Source organism: Schistocerca gregaria, chromosome 9 (genome assembly GCF_023897955.1).
Source record: "Schistocerca gregaria isolate iqSchGreg1 chromosome 9, iqSchGreg1.2, whole genome shotgun sequence".
Taxonomy (NCBI): domain Eukaryota; kingdom Metazoa; phylum Arthropoda; class Insecta; order Orthoptera; family Acrididae; genus Schistocerca; species Schistocerca gregaria.
In genome coordinates this window covers 262908724-262930489 of record NC_064928.1, presented here as the reverse complement: position 1 = coordinate 262930489, position 21766 = coordinate 262908724, and positions in this window count along the sequence as shown.

Below are 21766 nucleotides of genomic sequence, written 5' to 3'. Positions count from 1 at the left end.
AGTAAAAACATGAGAAATCCGTTCGTTTTCGTCATTTGTTATCCAATCGACTTAAAGCCTGATTGTCACATTGGCCGCTCTTCTCTCTGAAACGGTTGTACTTATCGTCTGCAAAGCTATATCGCGTGCTGCGGCATGCGGAGACACTAAAAGCACCATATTGGAACACAGATGAAGCTTCTAAGTTGATGTAATAGCCAGTAAGAAGTAGTACACTTCAAGTTTAAGGTATCGATTATTGACTTCTTAGATGGATTTGGCGCCTTGGACATGAGCTAGGAGCTTAAGGTTCTGCATGAAAGGAGGACTAGCAGCCGAGTTGCAAAGGAGAATGTGAAAAGTGTTCATATGTAGTAAAAACCTGAGAAATCCGTCCGTTTTCGTCATTTGTTATCGAATCGACTTAAAGCCAGATCGTCACATTGGCCGCTCTTCCCTCCGAAACGGTTGTACTTATCGTCTGCAAAGCTATGTCGCATGCTGCGGTATGCGGAGACACTAAAAGCACCATAGTAGAACACAGATGAAGCTTCTAAGTTGATGTAATAGCCAGTAAGATGTAGTACAATTCAAGTTTTAGCTACTGATTATTGACTTTTTAGCTGGCCTTGGAGCCTTGGACATGAGCTAGGACCTTAAGATTCTGCATGAAAGGAGGACTAGCAGCCGAGTTACACAGGAGAATGTGAAAAGTGTTTATATGTAGTAAAAACCTGAGAAATCCGTCCGTTTTCGTCATTTGTTATCGAATCGACTTAAAGCCAGATCGTCACATTGGCCGCTCTTCTCTCTGAAACGGTTGTACTTATCGTCTGCAAAGCTATGTCGCGTGCTGCGGTATGCGGAGACACTAAAAGCACCATAGTAGAACACATATTAAGCTTCTAAGAAGATGTAATAGCCAGTAAGAAGTAGTACAATTCAAGTTTTAGGTATCGATTATTGACTTTTTAGCTGGCTTTGGTGCCTTGGAGATGAGCTTGGACCATAAGATTCTGCATGAAAGGAGGAGTAGCAGCCGAGTTGCACGGGAGAATGTGAAAAGTGTTCATATGTAGTAAAAACCTGAGAAATCCGTCCGTTTTCGTCATTTGTTATCGAATCGACTTAAAGCCAGATCGTCACATTGGCTGCTCTTCTGTCTGAAACGGTTGTACTAATCGTCTGCAAAGCTATGTCGCGTGATGCGGTATGCGGAGACACTAAAAGCACCATAGTAGAACACAGATGAAGCTTCTAAGTTGATGTAATAGCCAGTAAGAAGTAGTACAATTCAAGTTTTAGGTATCGATTATTGACTTTTTAGCTGGCTTTGGTGCCTTGGACATGAGCTAGGACCTTAAGATTCTGCATGAAAGGAGGACTAGCAGCCGAGTTACACAGGGGAATGTGAAAAGTGTTTATATGTAGTAAAAACCTGAGAAATCCGTCCGTTTTCGTCATTTGTTATCGAATCGACTTAAGCCAGATCGTCACATTGGCTGCTCTTCCCTCCGAAACGGTTGTACTTATCGTCTGCAAAGCTATGTCGCAAGCTGCGGTATGCGTAGACACTAAAAGCACCATAGTAGAACACAGATGAAGCTTCTAAGTTGATGTAATAGCCAGTAAGATGTAGTACAATTCAAGTTTAACTACTGATTATTGACTTTTTAGCTGGCTTTGGAGCCTTGGACATGAGCTAGGACCTTAAGATTCTGCATGAAAGGAGGACTAGCAGCCGAGTTACACAGGAGAATGTGAAAAGTGTTTATATGTAGTAAAAACCTGAGAAATCCGTTCGTTTTCGTCATTTGTTATCGAATCGACTTAAAGCCAGCACGTCACATTGGCTGCTCTTCTCTCTGAAACGGTTGTACTTATCGTCTGCAGAGCTACGTCGCGTGCTGCGGTATGCAGAGACACTAAAAGCACCATAGTAGAACACAGATGACACTTCCAAGTTGATGTAATAGCCAGTAAGAAGTAGTACAATTCAAGTTTTAGTTACTGATTATTGACTTTTTAGCTGGCTTTGGTGCCTTGGACATGAGCTAGGACCTTAAGATTCTGCATGAAAGGAGGACTAGCAGATGAGTTGCCCAGGAGAATGTAAAAAGTGTTCATACGTAGTAAAAACCTGAGAAATCCGTCCGTTTTCGTCATTTGTTATCGAATCGACTTAAAGCCAGATCGTCACATTGGCCGCTGTTGCCTCCGAAACGGTTGTACTTATCGTCTGCAATGCTATGTCGCGTGCTGCGCTATGCGGAGACACTAAAATCACCATAGTAGAACACAGATGAAGCTTCTAAGTTGATGTAATAGCCAGTACGAAGTAGTACAATTCAAGTTTTAGGTATCGATTATTGACTTTTTAGCTGGCTTTGGTGCCTTGGACATGAGCTAGGACCTTAAGATTCTGCATGAAAGGAGGACTAGCAGCCGAGTTGCACGGGAGAATGTGAAAAGTATTCAAATAGAGTAAAAACCTGAGAAATCCGTCCGTTTTCGTCATTTTTATCGAATCGACTTAAAGCCAATTCGTCACATTGGCCGCTGTGCTCTCTGAAACGGTTGTACTTATCGTCTGCAAAGCTATGTCGCGTACTGCGGTATTCGGAGACACTAAAAGCACCATAGTAGAACACAGATGTAGCTTCTAAGATGATGTAATAGCCAGTAAGAAATAGTACCATTCAAGTTTTAGGAATCGGTTATTGACTTTTTACCCTTGTTTGGTGCCTTGGACATGAGCTAGGAACTTAAGATTTTACATGCAGGAGGACTAGCAGACGAGTTGCACGGGAGAATGTGTAAAGTGTTCATATGTAGTAAAAACCTGAGAAATCCCTTCGTTTTCGTCATTTGTTATCGAATCGACTTAAAGCCAGATATTCACATTTTCCGCTCTTCTCTCTGAAACGGTTGTACTTATCGTCCGCAAAGCCATGTCGCGTGCTGCGGCATGCGGGGACACTAAAATCACCATAGTGGAACACAGATGAAGCTTCTAAGTTGATGTAATAGCCAGTAAGAAGTAGTACAATTCAAGTTTAAGGTATCGATTATTGACTTTTTAGCTGGCTTTGATGCCTTGGACATGAGCTAGGACCTTAATATTCTGCATGAAAGGAGGACTAGCAGCCAAGTTGCACGGGAGAATTTGATAAGTGTTCATATGTAGTAAAAACCTGGGAAATCCATCCGTTTTCGTCAATTGTTATCGAATCGACTTAAAGCCAGATCGTAACATTGGCCGCTCTCCTCTCTGAAACGGTTGTACTTATCGTCTGCAAAGCTATGTCGCGTGCTGCGGTATGCGGAGACACTAAAAGCACCATAGTGGAACACAGATGAAGCTTCTAAGTTGATGTAATAGCCAGTAAGAAGTAGTACAATTCAAGTTTTAGGTATCGATTATTGACTTTTTAGCTGGCTTTGACGCCTTGGACATCAGCTAGGACCTTAAGATTCTGCATGAAAGGAGGACTAGCATCCGAGTTGCACGGGAGAATTTGAAAAGTGTTCATATGTAGTAAAAACCTGAGAAATCCGTCCGTTTTGGTCATTTGTTATCGAATCGACTTAAAGCCAAATCGTCACATTGGCCGCTCTTCTCTCTGAAACGGTTGTACTTATCGTCTGCAAAGCTATGTCGGTGCTGCGGTATGCGGGGACACTAAAATCACCATACTAGAACACAGATGAAGCTTCTAATTTGATGTAATAGCCAGTAAGAACTAGTACAATTCAAGTTTTAGGTATCGATTATTGACTTTTTAGCTGGCTTTGATGCCTTGGACATGAGCTAGGACCTTAAGATTCTGCATGAAAGGAGGACTAGCAGCCGAGTTGCACGGGAGAATTTGAAAAGTGTTCATATGTAGTAAAAACCTGAGAAATCCGTCCGTTTTCGTCATTTGTTATCGAATCGACTTAAAGCCTGATTGTCACATTGGCCGCTCTTCTCTCTGAAACGGTTGTACTTATCGTCTGCAAAGCTGTGTCGCGTGCTGCGGTATGCGGAGAAACTAAAAGCACCATAGTAGAACACAGATGAAGCTTCTAAGTTGATGTAATAGCCAGTAAGAGGTAGTACACTTCAAGTTTAAGGTATCGATTATTGACTTCTTAGATGGATTTGGTGCCTTGGACATGAGCTAGGACCTTAAGATTCCGCATTAAAGGAGGACTAGCAGCCGAATTGCACGGAAGAATGTGAAAAGTGTTCATATGTAGTAAAAACCTAAGAAATCCGTCCATTTTCGTCATTTGTTATCGAATCGACTTAAAGCCAGATCGTCACATTGGCCGCTCTTCTCTCTGAAACGGTTGTACTTATCGTCTGCAAAGCTATGTCGTATGCTGCGGTAGGCGGAGACACGAAAACCACCACAGTAGAACACAGATGAAGCTTCTAATTTGATGTAATAGCCAGTAAGAAGTAGTACAATTCAAGTTTTAGGTATTGATTATTGACTTTTTAGCTGGCTTTGATGCCTTGGACATGAGCTAGGACCTTAAGATTTTACATGCAGGAGGACTAGCAGCCGAGTTGCACGGGAGAATGTGTAAAGTGTTCATATGTAGTAAAAACCTGAGAAATCCGTTCGTTTTCGTCATTTGTTATCGAATCGACTTAAAGCCAGCACGTCACATTGGCTGCTCTTCTCTCTGAAACGGTTGTACTTATCGGCTGCAAAGCTATGTCGCGTGCTGCGGTATGCGGAGACACTAAAAGCACCATAGTAGAACACATATGAAGCTTCTAAGAAGATGTAATAGCCAGTAAGAAGTAGTACAATTCAAGTTTTAGGTATCGATTATTGACTTTTTAGCTGGCTTTGGTGCCTTGGAGATGAGCTTGGACCATAAGATTCTGCATGAAAGGAGGACTAGCAGCCGAGTTGCACGGGAGAATGTGAAAAGTGATCAAATAGAGTAAAAACCTGAGAAATCCGTCCATTTTCGTCATTTTTATCGAATCGACTTAAAGCCAAATCGTCATATTAGCCGCTCTGCTCTCTGAAACGGTTGTACTTATCGTCTGCAAAGCTATGTCGCGTGCTGCGGTATGCGGAGACACTAAAAGCACCATAGTAGAACACAGATGAAGCTTCTAAGTTGATGTAATAGCCAGTAAGAAGTAGTACAATTCAAGTTTTAGGTATCGATTATTGACTTTTTAGCTGGCTTTGGTGCCTTGGACATGAGCTAGGACCTTAAGATTCGGCATGAAAGGAAGACTAGCAGCCGAGTTGCACGGGAGAATGTGAAAAGTGTTCATATGTAGTAAAAACCTGAGAAATCCGTCCGATTACGTCATTTGTTATCGAATCGACTTAAAGCCAGATCGTCACATTGGCCACTCTTCTCCCTGAAACGGTTGTACTTATCGTGTGCAGAGCTATGTCGCGTGCTGCGGTATGCAGAGACACTAAAAGCACCATAGTAGAACACAGATGACACTTCCAAGTTGATGTAATAGCCAGTAAGAAGTAGTACAATTCAAGTTTTAGTTACTGATTATTGACATTTTAGCTGGCTTTGGTGCCTTGGACATGAGCTAGGACCTTAAGATTCTGCATGAAAGGAGGGCTAGCAGCCGAGTTACACAGGAGAATGTGAAAAGTGTTTATATGTAGTAAAAACCTGAGAAATCCGTCCGTTTTCGTCATTTGTTATCAAATCGACTTAAAGCCAGATCGTCACATTGGCTGCTCTTCTCTCTGAAACGGTTGTACTTATCGTCTGGGAAGCTTTGTTGCATGCTGCGGTATGCGGAGACACTAAAAGCACCATAGTAGAACACAGATGAAGCTTCTAAGATGATGTAATAGCCAGTAAGAAGTAGTACAATTCAATTTTTAGGTATCGATTATTGACTTTTTAGCTGGCTTTGGTGCCTTGGACATGAGCTAGGACCTTAAGATTCTGCATGAAAGGAGGACTAGCAGCCGAGTTGCAGGGGAGAATGTGAAAAGTGTTCATATGTAGTAAAAACCTGAGAAATCCGTCCGTTTTCGTCATTTGTTATCGAATCGACTTAAAGCCAGATCGTCACATTGGCCGCTCTTCTCTCTGAAACGGTTGTACTTATCGTCTTCAAAGCTATGTCGCGTGCTGCGGTATGCGGAGACACTAAAAGCACCATAGTAGAACACAGATGAAGCTTCTAAGTTGAAGTAATAGCCAGTAAGAAGTAGTACAATCCAAGTTTTAGGTATCGATTATTGACTTTTTAGCTGGCTTTGGTGCCTTGGACATGAGCTAGGACCTTAAGAATCTGCATTAAAGGAGGACTAGCAGCCGAGTTGCACGGGAGAATGTGAAAAGTGTTCAAATAGAGTAAAAACCTGAGAAATCCGTCCATTTTCGTCATTTGTTATCGAATCGACTTAAAGCCAAATCGTCACATTGGCGGCTCTGCTCTCTGAAACGGTTGTACTTATCGTCTGCAAAGCTATGTCGCGTGCTGCGGTATGCGGAGACACTAAAAGCACCATAGTAGAACACAGATGAAGCTTCTAAGTTGATGTAATAGCCAGTAAGAAGTAGTACAATTCAAGTTTTAGGTATCGATTATTGACTTTTTAGCTGGCTTTGGTGCCTTGGACATGAGCTACGACCTTAAGATTCTGCATGAAAGGAGGACTAGCAGCCGAGTTACACAGGAGAATGTGAAAAGTGTTTATATGTAGTAAAAACCTGAGAAATCCGTCCGTTTTCGTCATTTGTTATCGAATCGAGTTAAAGCCAGATCGTCACATTGGCCGCTCTTCCCTCCGAAACGGTTGTACTTATCGTCTGCAAAGCTATGTCGCATGCTGCGGTATGCGGAGACACTAAAAGCACCATAGTAGAACACAGATGAAGCTTCAAAGTTGATGTAATAGCCAGTAAGTAGTAGTACAATTCAAGTTTTAGGTATCGATTATTTTCTTTTTAGCTGGCTTTGGTGCCTTGGACATGAGCTAGGACCTTAAGAATCTGCATTAAAGGAGGACTAGCAGCCGAGTTGCACGGGACAATGTGAAAAGTGTTCATACGTAGTAAAAACCTGAGAAATCCGTCCCTTTTCGTCATTTGTTATCGAATCGACTTAAAGCCAGATCGTTACATTGGCCGCTCTTCTCTCTGAAACGGTTGTACTTATCGTCTTCAAAGCTATGTCGCGTGCTGCGGTATGCGGAGACACTAAAAGCACCATAGTACAACACAGATGAAGCTTCTAAGTTGATGTGATACCCAGTAAGGAGTAGTACAATTCAAGTTTTAGGTATAGATTATTGACTTTTTAGCTGACTTTGGTGCCTTGGACATGAGCTAGGACCTTAAGATTCTGCATGAAAGGAGGACTAGCAGCCGCGGTGTACGGGAGAATGTGAAAAGTGTTCATATGTAGTAAAAACCTGAGAAATCCGTCCGTTTTCGTCATTTGTTATCAAATCGACTTAAAGCCAGATCGTCACATTGGCTGCTCTTCTCTCTGAAACGGTTGTACTTATCGTCTGGAAAGCTTTGTCGCGTGCTGCGGTATGCGGAGACACTAAAAGCACCATAGTAGAACACATATGAAGCTTCTAAGAAGATGTAATAGCCAGTAAGAAGTAGTACAATTCAAGTTTTAGGTATCGATTATTGACTTTTTAGCTGGCTTTGGTGCGTTGGAGATGAGCTTGGACCATAAGATTCTGCATGAAAGGAGGAGTAGCAGCCGAGTTGCACGGGAGAATGTGAAAAGTTTTCATACGTAGTACAAACTTGAGAAATCCGTCTGTTTTCGTCATTTGTTATCGAATCGACTTAAAGCCAGATCGTCACATTGGCCGCTCTTCTCTCGGAAACGGTTGTACTTATCGTCTTCAAAGCTATGTCGCGTGCTGCGGTATGCGGAGACACTAAAAGCACCATAGTAGAACACAGATGAAGCTTCTAAGTTGATGTAATAGCCAGTAAGAAGCAGTACAATTCAAGTTTAAGGTATCGATTATTGACTTCTTAGATGGATTTGGTGCCTTGGACATGAGCTAGGACCTTAAGATTCTGCATGAAAGGAGGACTAGCAGCCGAGTTGCACGGGAGAATGTGAAAAGTGATCAAATAGAGTAAAAACCTGAGAAATCCGTCCATTTTCGTCATTTGTTATCGAATCGACTTAAAGCCAAATCGTCATATTAGCCGCTCTGCTCTCTGAAACGGTTGTACTTATCGTCTGCAAAGCTATGTCGCGTGCTGCGGTATGCGGAGACACTAAAAGCACCATAGTAGAACACAGATGAAGCTTCTAAGTTGATGTAATAGCCAGTAAGAAGTAGTACAATTCAAGTTTTAGGTATCGATTATTGACTTTTTAGCTGTCTTTGGTGCCTTGGACATGAGCTAGGACCTTAAGATTCTGCATGAAAGGAAGACTAGCAGCCGAGTTGCACGGGAGAATGTGAAAAGTGTTCATATGTAGTAAAAACCTGAGAAATCCGTCCGATTACGTCATTTGTTATCGAATCGACTTAAAGCCAGATCGTCACATTGGTCACTCTTCTCTCTGAAACGGTTGTACTTATCGTGTGCAGAGCTATGTCGCGTGCTGCGGAATGCAGAGACACTAAAAGCACCATAGTAGAACACAGATGACACTTCCAAGTTGATGTAATAGCCAGTAAGAAGTAGTACAATTCAAGTTTTAGTTACTGATTATTGACATTTTAGCTGGCTTTGGTGCCTTGGACATGAGCTAGGACCTTAAGATTCTGCATGAAAGGAGGGCTAGCAGCCGAGTTACACAGGAGAATGTGAAAAGTGTTTATATGTAGTAAAAACCTGAGAAATCCGTCCGTTTTCGTCATTTGTTATCAAATCGACTTAAAGCCAGATCGTCACATTGGCTGCTCTTCTCTCTGAAACGGTTGTACTTATCGTCTGGGAAGCTTTGTTGCGTGCTGCGGTATGCGGAGACACTAAAAGCACCATAGTAGAACACAGATGAAGCTTCTAAGATGATGTAATAGCCAGTAAGAAGTAGTACAATTCAAGTTTTAGGTATCGATTATTGACTTTTTAGCTGGCTTTGGTGCCTTGGACATGAGCTAGGACCTTAAGATTCTGCATGAAAGGAGGACTAGCAGCCGAGTTGCAGGGGAGAATGTGAAAAGTGTTCATATGTAGTAAAAACCTGAGAAATCCGTCCGTTTTCGTCATTTGTTATCGAATCGACTTAAAGCCAGCACGTCACATTGGCTGCTCTTCTCTCTGAAACGGTTGTACTTATCGGCTGCAAAGCTATGTCGCGTGCTGCGGTATGCGGAGACACTAAAAGCACCATAGTAGAACACATATGAAGCTTCTAAGAAGATGTAATAGCCAGTAAGAGGTAGTACAATTCAAGTTTTAGGTATCGATTATTGACTTTTTAGCTGGCTTTGGTGCCTTGGAGATGAGCTTGGACCATAAGATTCTGCATGAAAGGAGGAGTAGCAGCCGAGTTGCACGGGAGAATGTGAAAAGTTTTCATACGTAGTACAAACTTGAGAAATCCGTCTGTTTTCGTCATTTGTTATCGAATCGACTTAAAGCCAGATCGTCACATTGGCCGCTCTTCTCTCGGAAACGGTTGTACTTATCGTCTTCAAAGCTATGTCGCGTGCTGCGGTATGCGGAGACACTAAAAGCACCACAGTAGAACACAGATGAAGCTTCTAAGTTGATGTAATAGCCAGTAAGAAGCAGTACAATTCAAGTTTAAGGTATCGATTATTGACTTCTTAGATGGATTTGGTGCCTTGGACATGAGCTAGGACCTTAAGATTCTGCATGAAAGGAGGACTAGCAGCCGAGTTGCACGGGAGAATGTGAAAAGTGATCAAATAGAGTAAAAACCTGAGAAATCCGTCCATTTTCGTCATTTTTATCGAATCGACTTAAAGCCAAATCGTCATATTAGCCGCTCTGCTCTCTGAAACGGTTGTACTTATCGTCTGCAAAGCTATGTCGCGTGCTGCGGTATGCGGAGACACTAAAAGCACCATAGTAGAACACAGATGAAGCTTCTAAGTTGATGTAATAGCCAGTAAGAAGTAGTACAATTCAAGTTTTAGGTATCGATTATTGACTTTTTAGCTGTCTTTGGTGCCTTGGACATGAGCTAGGACCTTAAGATTCTGCATGAAAGGAAGACTAGCAGCCGAGTTGCACGGGAGAATGTGAAAAGTGTTCATATGTAGTAAAAACCTGAGAAATCCGTCCGATTACGTCATTTGTTATCGAATCGACTTAAAGCCAGATCGTCACATTGGCCACTCTTCTCTCTGAAACGGTTGTACTTATCGTGTGCAGAGCTATGTCGCGTGCTGCGGAATGCAGAGACACTAAAAGCACCATAGTAGAACACAGATGACACTTCCAAGTTGATGTAATAGCCAGTAAGAAGTAGTACAATTCAAGTTTTAGTTACTGATTATTGACATTTTAGCTGGCTTTGGTGCCTTGGACATGAGCTAGGACCTTAAGATTCTGCATGAAAGGAGGGCTAGCAGCCGAGTTACACAGGAGAATGTGAAAAGTGTTTATATGTAGTAAAAACCTGAGAAATCCGTCCGTTTTCGTCATTTGTTATCAAATCGACTTAAAGCCAGATCGTCACATTGGCTGCTCTTCTCTCTGAAACGGTTGTACTTATCGTCTGGGAAGCTTTGTTGCGTGCTGCGGTATGCGGAGACACTAAAAGCACCATAGTAGAACACAGATGAAGCTTCTAAGATGATGTAATAGCCAGTAAGAAGTAGTACAATTCAAGTTTTAGGTATCGATTATTGACTTTTTAGCTGGCTTTGGTGCCTTGGACATGAGCTAGGACCTTAAGATTCTGCATGAAAGGAGGACTAGCAGCCGAGTTGCAGGGGAGAATGTGAAAAGTGTTCATATGTACTAAAAACCTGAGAAATCCGTCCGTTTTCGTCATTTGTTATCGAATCGACTTAAAGCCAGCACGTCACATTGGCTGCTCTTCTCTCTGAAACGGTTGTACTTATCGGCTGCAAAGCTATGTCGCGTGCTGCGGTATGCGGAGACACTAAAAGCACCATAGCAGAACACATATGAAGCTTCTAAGAAGATGTAATAGCCAGTAAGAGGTAGTACAATTCAAGTTTTAGGTATCGATTATTGACTTTTTAGCTGGCTTTGGTGCCTTGGAGATGAGCTTGGACCATAAGATTCTGCATGAAAGGAGGAGTAGCAGCCGAGTTGCACGGGAGAATGTGAAAAGTTTTCATACGTAGTACAAACTTGAGAAATCCGTCTGTTTTCGTCATTTGTTATCGAATCGACTTAAAGCCAGATCGTCACATTGGCCGCTCTTCTCTCGGAAACGGTTGTACTTATCGTCTTCAAAGCTATGTCGCGTGCTGCGGTATGCGGAGACACTAAAAGCACCATAGTAGAACACAGATGAAGCTTCTAAGTTGATGTAATAGCCAGTAAGAAGCAGTACAATTCAAGTTTAAGGTATCGATTATTGACTTCTTAGATGGATTTGGTGCCTTGGACATGAGCTAGGACCTTAAGATTCTGCATGAAAGGAGGACTAGCAGCCGAGTTGCACGGGAGAATGTGAAAAGTGATCAAATAGAGTAAAAACCTGAGAAATCCGTCCATTTTCGTCATTTTTATCGAATCGACTTAAAGCCAAATCGTCATATTAGCCGCTCTGCTCTCTGAAACGGTTGTACTTATCGTCTGCAAAGCTATGTCGCGTGCTGCGGTATGCGGAGACACTAAAAGCACCATAGTAGAACACAGATGAAGCTTCTAAGTTGATGTAATAGCCAGTAAGAAGTAGTACAATTCAAGTTTTAGGTATCGATTATTGACTTTTTAGCTGGCTTTGGTGCCTTGGACATGAGCTAGGACCTTAAGATTCTGCATGAAAGGAAGACTAGCAGCCGAGTTGCACGGGAGAATGTGAAAAGTGTTCATATGTAGTAAAAACCTGAGAAATCCGTCCGATTACGTCATTTGTTATCGAATCGACTTAAAGCCAGATCGTCACATTGGCCACTCTTCTCCCTGAAACGGTTGTACTTATCGTGTGCAGAGCTATGTCGCGTGCTGCGGTATGCAGAGACACTAAAAGCACCATAGTAGAACACAGATGACACTTCCAAGTTGATGTAATAGCCAGTAAGAAGTAGTACAATTCAAGTTTTAGTTACTGATTATTGACATTTTAGCTGGCTTTGGTGCCTTGGACATGAGCTAGGACCTTAAGATTCTGCATGAAAGGAGGGCTAGCAGCCGAGTTACACAGGAGAATGTGAAAAGTGTTTATATGTAGTAAAAACCTGAGAAATCCGTCCGTTTTCGTCATTTGTTATCAAATCGACTTAAAGCCAGATCGTCACATTGGCTGCTCTTCTCTCTGAAACGGTTGTACTTATCGTCTGGGAAGCTTTGTTGCGTGCTGCGGTATGCGGAGACACTAAAAGCACCATAGTAGAACACAGATGAAGCTTCTAAGATGATGTAATAGCCAGTAAGAAGTAGTACAATTCAAGTTTTAGGTATCGATTATTGACTTTTTAGCTGGCTTTGGTGCCTTGGACATGAGCTAGGACCTTAAGATTCTGCATGAAAGGAGGACTAGCAGCCGAGTTGCAGGGGAGAATGTGAAAAGTGTTCATATGTAGTAAAAACCTGAAAAATCCGTCCGTTTTCGTCATTTGTTATCGAATCGACTTAAAGCCAGATCGTCACATTGGCCGCTCTTCTCTCTGAAACGGTTGTACTTATCGTCTTCAAAGCTATGTCGTATGCTGCGGTATGCGGAGACACTAAAAGCACCATAGTAGAACACAGATGAAGCTTCTAAGTTGAAGTAATAGCCAGTAAGAAGTAGTACAATTCAAGTTTTAGGTATCGATTATTGACTTTTTAGCTGGCTTTGGTGCCTTGGACATGAGCTAGGACCTTAAGATTCTGCATGGAAGGAGGACTAGCAGCCGAGTTGCACGGGAGAATGTGAAAAGTGTTCATATGTAGTAAAAACCTGAGAAATCCGTCCGTTTTCGTCATTTTTTATAGAATCGACTTAAAGCCAGATCGTCACATTGGCCACTCTTCTCTCTGAAACGGTTGTACTTATCGTCTGCAAAGCTATGTCGTATGCTGCGGTAGGCGGAGACACTAAAACCACCACAGTAGAACACAGATGAAGCTTCTAATTTGATGTAATAGATAGTAAGAAGTAGTACAATTGAAGTTTTAGGTATTGATTATTGACTTTTTAGCTGGCTTTGATGCCTTGGACATGAGCTAGGACCTTAAGATTCTGCATAGAAGGAGGACTAGCAGCCGAGATGGACGGGAGAATGTGAAAAGTGTTCATATGTAGTAAAAACCTGAGAAATCCGTCCGTTTTCGTCATTTGTTATAGAATCGACTTAAAGCCAGATCGTCACATTGGCCGCTCTTCTCTCTGAAACGGTTGTACTTATCGTCTGCAAAGCTATGTCGCGTGCTGCGGTATGCGGAGACTCTAAAAGCACCATAGTAGAACACAGATGAAGCTTCTAAGTTGATGTAATAGCCAGTAAGTAGTAGTACAATTCAAGTTTTAGGTATCGATTATTGTCTTTTTAGCTGGCTTTGGTGCCTTGGACATGAGCTAGGACCTTAAGAATCTGCATTAAAGGAGGACTAGCAGCCGAGTTGCACGGGAGAATGTGAAAAGTGTTCAAATAGAGTAAAAACCTGAGAAATCCGTCCATTTTCGTCATTTGTTATCGAATCGACTTAAAGCCAAATCGTCACATTGGCGGCTCTGCTCTCTGAAACGGTTGTACTTATCGTCTGCAAAGCTATGTCGCGTGCTGCGGTATGCGGAGACACTAAAAGCACCATAGTAGAACACAGATGAAGCTTCTAAGTTGATGTAATAGCCAGTAAGAAGTAGTACAATTCAAGTTTTAGGTATCGATTATTGACTTTTTAGCTGGCTTTGGTGCCTTGGACATGAGCTAGGACCTTAAGATTCTGCATGAAAGGAGGACTAGCAGCCGAGTTACACAGGAGAATGTGAAAAGTGTTTATATGTAGTAAAAACCTGAGAAATCCGTCCGTTTTCGTCATTTGTTATCGAATCGAGTTAAAGCCAGATCGTCACATTGGCCGCTCTTCCCTCCGAAACGGTTGTACTTATCGTCTGCAAAGCTATGTCGCATGCTGCGGTATGCGGAGACACTAAAAGCACCATAGTAGAACACAGATGAAGCTTCAAAGTTGATGTAATAGCCAGTAAGTAGTAGTACAATTCAAGTTTTAGGTATCGATTATTGTCTTTTTAGCTGGCTTTGGTGCCTTGGACATGAGCTATGACCTTAAGAATCTGCATTAAAGGAGGACTAGCAGCCGAGTTGCACGGGACAATGTGAAAAGTGTTCATACGTAGTAAAAACCTGAGAAATCCGTCCCTTTTCGTCATTTGTTATCGAATCGACTTAAAGCCAGATCGTTACATTGGCCGCTCTTCTCTCTGAAACGGTTGTACTTATCGTCTTCAAAGCTATGTCGCGTGCTGCGGTATGCGGAGACACTAAAAGCACCATAGTACAACACAGATGAAGCTTCTAAGTTGATGTGATACCCAGTAAGGAGTAGTACAATTCAAGTTTTAGGTATAGATTATTGACTTTTTAGCTGGCTTTGGTGCCTTGGACATGAGCTAGGACCTTAAGATTCTGCATGAAAGGAGGACTAGCAGCCGCGGTGTACGGGAGAATGTGAAAAGTGTTCATATGTAGTAAAAACCTGAGAAATCCGTCCGTTTTCGTCATTTGTTATCAAATCGACTTAAAGCCAGATCGTCACATTGGCTGCTCTTCTCTCTGAAACGGTTGTACTTATCGTCTGGAAAGCTTTGTCGCGTGCTGCGGTATGCGGAGACACTAAAAGCACCATAGTAGAACACAGATGAAGCTTCTAAGATGATGTAATAGCCAGTAAGAAGTAGTACAATTCAAGTTTTAGGTATCGATTATTGACTTTTTAGCTGGCTTTGGTGCCTTGGACATGAGCTAGGACCTTAAGATTCTGCATGAAAGGAGGACTAGCAGCCGAGTTGCAGGGGAGAATGTGAAAAGTGTTCATATGTAGTAAAAACCTGAGAAATCCGTCCGTTTTCGTCATTTGTTATCGAATCGCCTTAAAGCCAGCACGTCACATTGGCTGCTCTTCTCTCTGAAACGGTTGTACTTATCGGCTGCAAAGCTATGTCGCGTGCTGCGGTATGCGGAGACACTAAAAGCACCATAGTAGAACACATATGAAGCTTCTAAGAAGATGTAATAGCCAGTAAGAAGTAGTACAATTCAAGTTTTAGGTATCGATTATTGACTTTTTAGCTGGCTTTGGTGCCTTGGAGATGAGCTTGGACCATAAGATTCTGCATGAAAGGAGGAGTAGCAGCCGAGTTGCACGGGAGAATGTGAAAAGTTTTCATACGTAGTACAAACTTGAGAAATCCGTCTGTTTTCGTCATTTGTTATCGAATCGACTTAAAGCCAGATCGTCACATTGGCCGCTCTTCTCTCGGAAACGGTTGTACTTATCGTCTTCAAAGCTATGTCGCGTGCTGCGGTATGCGGAGACACTAAAAGCACCATAGTAGAACACAGATGAAGCTTCTAAGTTGATGTAATAGCCAGTAAGAAGCAGTACAATTCAAGTTTAAGGTATCGATTATTGACTTCTTAGATGGATTTGGTGCCTTGGACATGAGCTAGGACCTTAAGATTCTGCATGAAAGGAGGACTAGCAGCCGAGTTGCACGGGAGAATGTGAAAAGTGATCAAATAGAGTAAAAACCTGAGAAATCCGTCCATTTTCGTCATTTTTATCGAATCGACTTAAAGCCAAATCGTCATATTAGCCGCTCTGCTCTCTGAAACGGTTGTACTTATCGTCTGCAAAGCTATGTCGCGTGCTGCGGTATGCGGAGACACTAAAAGCACCATAGTAGAACACAGATGAAGCTTCTAAGTTGATGTAATAGCCAGTAAGAAGTAGTACAATTCAAGTTTTAGGTATCGATTATTGACTTTTTAGCTGTCTTTGGTGCCTTGGACATGAGCTAGGACCTTAAGATTCTGCATGAAAGGAAGACTAGCAGCCGAGTTGCACGGGAGAATGTGAAAAGTGTTCATATGTAGTAAAAACCTGAGAAATCCGTCCGATTACGTCATTTGTTATCGAATCGACTTAAAGCCAGATCGTCACATTGGCCACTCTTCTCTCTGAAACGGTTGTACTTATCGTGTGCAGAGCTATGTCGCGTGCTGCGGAATGCAGAGACACTAAAAGCACCATAGTAGAACACAGATGACACTTCCAAGTTGATGTAATAGCCAGTAAGAAGTAGTACAATTCAAGTTTTAGTTACTGATTATTGACATTTTAGCTGGCTTTGGTGCCTTGGACATTAGCTAGGACCTTAAGATTCTGCATGAAAGGAGGGCTAGCAGCCGAGTTACACAGGAGAATGTGAAAAGTGTTTATATGTAGTAAAAACCTGAGAAATCCGTCCGTTTTCGTCATTTGTTATCAAATCGACTTAAAGCCAGATCGTCACATTGGCTGCTCTTCTCTCTGAAACGGTTGTACTTATCGTCTGGGAAGCTTTGTTGCGTGCTGCGGTATGCGGAGACACTAAAAGCACCATAGTAGAACACAGATGAAGCTTCTAAGATGATGTAATAGCCAGTAAGAAGTAGTACAATTCAAGTTTTAGGTATCGATTATTGACTTTTTAGCTGGCTTTGATGCCTTGGACATGAGCTAGGACCTTAAGATTCTGCATGAAAGGAGGACTAGCAGCCGAGTTGCAGGGGAGAATGTGAAAAGTGTTCATATGTAGTAAAAACCTGAGAAATCCGTCCGTTTTCGTCATTTGTTATCGAATCGACTTAAAGCCAGATCGTCACATTGGCCGCTCTTCTCTCTGAAACGGTTGTACTTATCGTCTTCAAAGCTATGTCGCGTGCTGCGGTATGCGGAGACACTAAAAGCACCATAGTAGAACACAGATGAAGCTTCTAAGTTGAAGTAATAGCCAGTAAGAAGTAGTACAATTCAAGTTTTAGGTATCGATTATTGACTTTTTAGCTGGCTTTGGTGCCTTGGACATGAGCTAGGACCTTAAGATTCTGCATGAAAGGAGGACTAGCAGCCGAGTTGCACGGGAGAATGTGTAAAGTGTTCATATGTAGTAAAAACCTGAGAAATCCGTCCGTTTTCGTCATTTTTTATAGAATCGACTTAAAGCCAGATCGTCACATTGGCCACTCTTCTCTCTGAAACGGTTGTACTTATCGTCTGCAAAGCTATGTCGTATGCTGCGGTAGGCGGAGACACTAAAACCACCACAGTAGAACACAGATGAAGCTTCTAATTTGATGTAATAGATAGTAAGAAGTAGTACAATTGAAGTTTTAGGTATTGATTATTGACCTTTTAGCTGGCTTTGATGCCTTGGACATGAGCTAGGACCTTAAGATTCTGCATAGAAGGAGGACTAGCAGCCGAGATGGACGGGAGAATGTGAAAAGTGTTCATATGTAGTAAAAACCTGAGAAATCCGTCCGTTTTCGTCATTTGTTATAGAATCGACTTAAAGCCAGATCGTCACATTGGCCGCTCTTCTCTCTGAAACGGTTGTACTTATCGTCTGCAAAGCTATGTCGCGTGCTGCGGTATGCGGAGACTCTAAAAGCACCATAGTAGAACACAGATGAAGCTTCTAAGTTGATGTAATAGCCAGTAAGTAGTAGTACAATTCAAGTTTTAGGTATCGATTATTGTCTTTTTAGCTGGCTTTGGTGCCTTGGACATGAGCTAGGACCTTAAGAATCTGCATTAAAGCAGGGCTAGCAGCCGAGTTGCACGGGAGAATGTGAAAAGTGTTCAAATAGAGTAAAAACCTGAGAAATCCGTCCATTTTCGTCATTTGTTATCGAATCGACTTAAAGCCAAATCGTCACATTGGCGGCTCTGCTCTCTGAAACGGTTGTACTTATCGTCTGCAAAGCTATGTCGCGTGCTGCGGTATGCGGAGACACTAAAAGCACCATAGTAGAACACAGATGAAGCTTCTAAGTTGATGTAATAGCCAGTAAGAAGTAGTACAATTCAAGTTTTAGGTATCGATTATTGACTTTTTAGCTGGCTTTGGTGCCTTGGACATGAGCTACGACCTTAAGATTCTGCATGAAAGGAGGACTAGCAGCCGAGTTACACAGGAGAATGTGAAAAGTGTTTATATGTAGTAAAAACCTGAGAAATCCGTCCGTTTTCGTCATTTGTTATCGAATCGAGTTAAAGCCAGATCGTCACATTGGCCGCTTTCCCTCCGAAACGGTTGTACTTATCGTCTGCAAAGCTATGTCGCATGCTGCGGTATGCGGAGACACTAAAAGCACCATAGTAGAACACAGATGAAGCTTCAAAGTTGATGTAATAGCCAGTAAGTAGTAGTACAATTCAAGTTTTAGGTATCGATTATTGTCTTTTTAGCTGGCTTTGGTGCCTTGGACATGAGCTAGGACCTTAAGAATCTGCATTAAAGGAGGACTAGCAGCCGAGTTGCACGGGACAATGTGAAAAGTGTTCATACGTAGTAAAAACCTGAGAAATCCGTCCCTTTTCGTCATTTGTTATCGAATCGACTTAAAGCCAGATCGTTACATTGGCCGCTCTTCTCTCTGAAACGGTTCTACTTATCGTCTTCAAAGCTATGTCGCGTGCTGCGGTATGCGGAGACACTAAAAGCACCATAGTACAACACAGATGAAGCTTCTAAGTTGATGTGATACCCAGTAAGGAGTAGTACAATTCACGTTTTAGGTATAGATTATTGACTTTTTAGCTGGCTTTGGTGCCTTGGACATGAGCTAGGACCTTAAGATTCTGCATGAAAGGAGGACTAGCAGCCGCGGTGTACGGGAGAATGTGAAAAGTGTTCATATGTAGTAAAAACCTGAGAAATCCGTCCGTTTTCGTCATTTGTTATCAAATCGACTTAAAGCCAGATCGTCACATTGGCTGCTCTTCTCTCTGAAACGGTTGTACTTATCGTCTGGAAAGCTTTGTCGCGTGCTGCGGTATGCGGAGACACTAAAAGCACCATAGTAGAACACAGATGAAGCTTCTAAGATGATGTAATAGCCAGTAAGAAGTAGTACAATTCAAGTTTTAGGTATCGATTATTGACTTTTTAGCTGGCTTTGGTGCCTTGGACATGAGCTAGGACCTTAAGATTCTGCATGAAAGGAGGACTAGCAGCCGAGTTGCAGGGGAGAATGTGAAAAGTGTTCATATGTAGTAAAAACCTGAGAAATCCGTCCGTTTTCGTCATTTGTTATCGAATCGACTTAAAGCCAGATCGTCACATTGGCCGCTCTTCTCTCTGAAACGGTTGTACTTATCGTCTTCAAAGCTGTGTCGCGTGCTGCGGTATGCGGAGACACTAAAAGCACCATAGTAGAACACAGATGAAGCTTCTAAGTTGATGTAATAGCCAGTAAGAAGTAGTACAATTCAATTTTAGGTATCGATTATTGACTTTTTAGCTGGCTTTGGTGCCTTGGACATGAGCTAGGACCTTAAGATTCTGCATGAAAGGAGGACTAGCAGCCGAGTTGCTCGGGAGAATGTGAAAAGTGTTCATATGTAGTAAAAACCTGAGAAATCCGTCCGTTTTCGTCATTTGTTATAGAATCGACTTAAAGCCAGATCGTCACATTGGCCACTCTTCTCTCTGAAACGGTTGTACTTATCGTCTGCAAAGCTATGTCGTATGCTGCGGTAGGCGGAGACACTAAAACCACCACAGTAGAACACAGATGAAGCTTCTAATTTGATGTAATAGATAGTAAGAAGTAGTACAATTCAAGTTTTAGGTATCGATTATTGACTTTTTAGCTGGCTTTGATGCCTTGGACATGAGCTAGGACCTTAAGATTCTGCATAGAAGGAGGACTAGCAGCCGAGGTGCACGGGAGAATGTGAAAAGTGTTCATATGTAGTTAAAACCTGAGAAATCCGTCCGTTTTCGTCATTTGTTATCGAATCGACTTAAAGCCAGATCGTCACATTGGCCGCTCTTCTCTCTGAAACGGTTGTACTTATCGTCTGCAAAGCTATGTCGCGTGCTGCGGTATGCGGAGACTCTAAAAGCACCATAGTAGAACACAGATGAAGCTTCTAAGTTGATGTAATAGCCAGTAAGTAGTAGTACAATTCAAGATTTAGGTATCGATTATTGTCTTTTTAGCTGGCTTTGGTGCCTTGGACATGAGCTAGGACCTTAAGAATCTGCATTAAAGGAGGACTAGCAGCCGAGTTGCACGGGAGAATGTGAAAAGTGTTCAAATAGAGTAAAAACCTGAGAAATCCGTCCATTTTCGTCATTTTTATCGAATCGACTTAAAGCCAAATCGTCACATTGGCGGCTCTGCTCTCTGAAACGGTTGTACTTATCGTCTGCAAAGCTATGTCGCGTGCTGCGGTATGCGGAGACACTAAAAGCACCATAGTAGAACACAGATGAAGCTTCTAAGTTGATGTAATAGCCAGTAAGAAGTAGTACAATTCAAGTTTTAGGTATCGATTATTGACTTTTTAGCTGGCTTTGGTGCCTTGGACATGAGCTAGGACCTTAAGATTCTGCATGAAAGGAGGACTAGCAGCCGAGTTACACAGGAGAATGTGAAAAGTGTTTATATGTAGTAAAAACCTGAGAAATCCGTCCGTTTTCGTCATTTGTTATCGAATCGAGTTAAAGCCAGATCGTCACATTGGCCGCTCTTCCCTCCGAAACGGTTGTACTTATCGTCTGCAAAGCTATGTCGCATGCTGCGTTATGCGGAGACACTAAAAGCACCATAGTAGAACACAGATGAAGCTTCTAAGTTGATGTGATACCCAGTAAGAAGTAGTACAATTCAAGTTTTAGGTATTGATTATTGACTTTTTAGCTGGCTTTGGTGCCTTGGACATGAGCTAGGACCTTAAGATTCTGCATGAAAGGAGGACTAGCAGCCGCGTTGTACGGGAGAATGTGAAATGTGTTCATATGTAGTAAAAACCTGAGAAATCCGTCCGTTTTCGTCATATGTTATCAAATCGACTTAAAGCCAGATCGTCACATTGGCTGCTCTTCTCTCTGAAACGGTTGTACTTATCGTCTGGAAAGCTATGTCGCGTGCTGCGGTATGCGGAGACACTAAAAGCACCATAGTAGAACACAGATGAAGCTTCTAAGATGATGTAATAGCCAGTAAGAAGTAGTACAATTCAAGTTTTAGGTATCGATTATTGACTTTTTAGCTGGCTTTGGTGCCTTGGACATGAGCTAGGACCTTAAGATTCTGCATGAAAGGAGGACTAGCAGCCGAGTTGCAGGGGAGAATGTGAAAAGTGTTCATATGTAGTAAAAACCTGAGAAATCCGTCCGTTTTCGTCATTTGTTATCGAATCGACTTAAAGCCAGATCGTCACATTGGCCGCTCTTCTCTCTGAAACGGTTGTACTTATCGTCTTCAAAGCTGTGTCGCGTGCTGCGGTATGCGGAGACACTAAAAGCACCATAGTAGAACACAGATGAAGCTTCTAATTTGATGTAATAGATAGTAAGAAGTAGTACAATTGAAGTTTTAGGTATTGATTATTGACTTTTTAGCTGGCTTTGATGCCTTGGACATAAGCTAGGACCTTAAGATTCTGCATAGGAGGAGGT